General features: G+C 69.2%; 1 protein-coding gene across 3 annotated transcripts in view; it reads right to left on the minus strand.

The window, feature by feature from the left end:
* Nr1d2 (nuclear receptor subfamily 1 group D member 2) overlaps window positions 1–414 on the minus strand; it is a 30,579-nt gene extending 30,165 nt beyond the window's left edge. For 2 of the 3 annotated variants that reach the window (XR_001872444.2, XM_017798152.2), the window contains exon 1: window positions 320–412. The gene's annotated coding sequence lies outside the window, so the exon portion shown is untranslated. Of the gene's footprint in view, window positions 1–319 lie in introns of all 3 variants that reach the window. The other variant, XM_008833149.3, reaches the window with a different exon arrangement.
* Between the last annotated feature and the right edge of the window lie 1,275 nt (window positions 415–1,689).

Raw genomic sequence — 1,689 nt, forward strand, 5'->3', positions numbered from 1 at the left:
TTGGCGGCCCGGACGGCGGCTGATAGAGGAGGGCGCGCGACCATGTGACCCGCGCACACACCCCCGCCCCCCTCCTCCGCACCCGCCGCCGCCGCCGCCGCCGCCGCCTCTCCGCCCGCTCCTCCTCCGGCCCGGCCTCCTCAGGCTTGGCCCCTCCTCAGCGTGCGTCCTCAGGCCACGCCCCCGGCGCACGTCCCTTCTCAGGCCCCGCCCTCCTCAGCGCCCTTCTTCAGGTCTCACTCAGCGACCTCCCACTGGCCCCGCCCCTCCTCTATCCCAACCGTCCCCGCCCTCCTCAGGGAGCGCCCTCGGCCCGTACCCGGTCCCGGGGACGCACGGGTTCCTTTCCTCGGCTCCGCCTACTCCTCCTCAGGGCCTTGCTCCAGCTTCCTTCTCCCGGCTCCACCTCTCCTGCGCCGAGGCCCCGCCTCCTCCTCCCGACCCCGCCCATCGACCCCTCCCTCCTGCTGCTCCCAGGCCCCGCCCCACCGGCCAGGCCCCCTGGGGCGCTCCCTCTAGGCCCCGCCCTCCCCTTCCCGGCTCACCCCGGCTAGGCTAGTCCCGAGTCCCGGGGCAGACCGAGGACCGACCGGCGGGTCTCGGGCTTGTTTGGACTGTGAGCCCCGCCAGGTAGTGCGGATCTGGGGACACTATGGTGTGCGTTCCTCTGTGCCCTCGGGTGCTTTCCTGAGTCCGTCGCTTAACTAATCCATGTGGTGCTAACCTCAGTCCTCCTCTTCGGCGCCCTGGGAGCCCCGGATTTCCACGCGCCGGGTACCTCATTTAGAAAGTGGGCAGGTTCGTGCGCCAACTCGGCACGTGGGCAAGAAGTGCCGAGCACCCAGCGGTGAGCACCTAGGAGGCGCGCAGCTCCCGTGCGGGTCCGAGACCGCGCTTAGAGGTCGGCACTTCAGTGCGGGTCAGGGGACCCGGGGCAGGACGAGCGGGGGGACCTCAGCACCGAAGGCGGGTCGCGTCTACTCGGACAGATACCCGCGACACCCGCCTCGCCGCAGCGAGGGCCGTCGGTGCTCCGCGCTTCCGGGGCGGTCCGACCCCGACCCCCCCTCCTGCCCTCCCAGGGGCCGCGCGGTCCGCTCCGGGACGGACTCCTCGCCCCGGAGCCGGGTGGTTTCGTGAAGAAAGTGAGGCTGGAGAGACGGCCGGGCGGGAAGACCACGGCTGCTCCGGCAGAGGACCGGGCTCGATCCCCAGCACCCCCACGCGGACTGTCTGTCATTCCAGCTCCAGGGCACCCGACGCCCTCCTCTGACCTCCTCGAGCAAGACGTGGTTGAACTCGCAGCGTGCAGCACACGAGACAGTAAGAAGTAACAAACACGGAAAGCAAATGACTTCTGTGACTGCTTCAAACACCAAAAAGACCTCTGCAGTCCCCCGATCCGCGTAGCCCGGACCCTGGGCGTTGCTTCTCTCAAGGACCGGTTGACCCCCCTCTCTCCGGGGTCCCCAACCCGGAAGTGCCTTCTTGCCTGCCTTGGGCTTTGTCACCCCAGTGATGCTGCGGGAGCTTCCCAGGCTGCTCCGCGGCCAATCTCGTTTGCACCAGGCACAGTCTGGCTCACAGGTGGGATTCGCGCATGAAGCCTGGACGGTGGAGGCCTAGGCGTGCATCCTCGGCATGGCTGTCTGCAACGGACCAGCCCAGACCGGGGCAGTTCAGTCCGAT

Source organism: Nannospalax galili, unplaced genomic scaffold (genome assembly GCF_000622305.1).
Source record: "Nannospalax galili isolate Female #2095 unplaced genomic scaffold, S.galili_v1.0 scaffold215, whole genome shotgun sequence".
Taxonomy (NCBI): Eukaryota; Metazoa; Chordata; class Mammalia; order Rodentia; family Spalacidae; genus Nannospalax; species Nannospalax galili.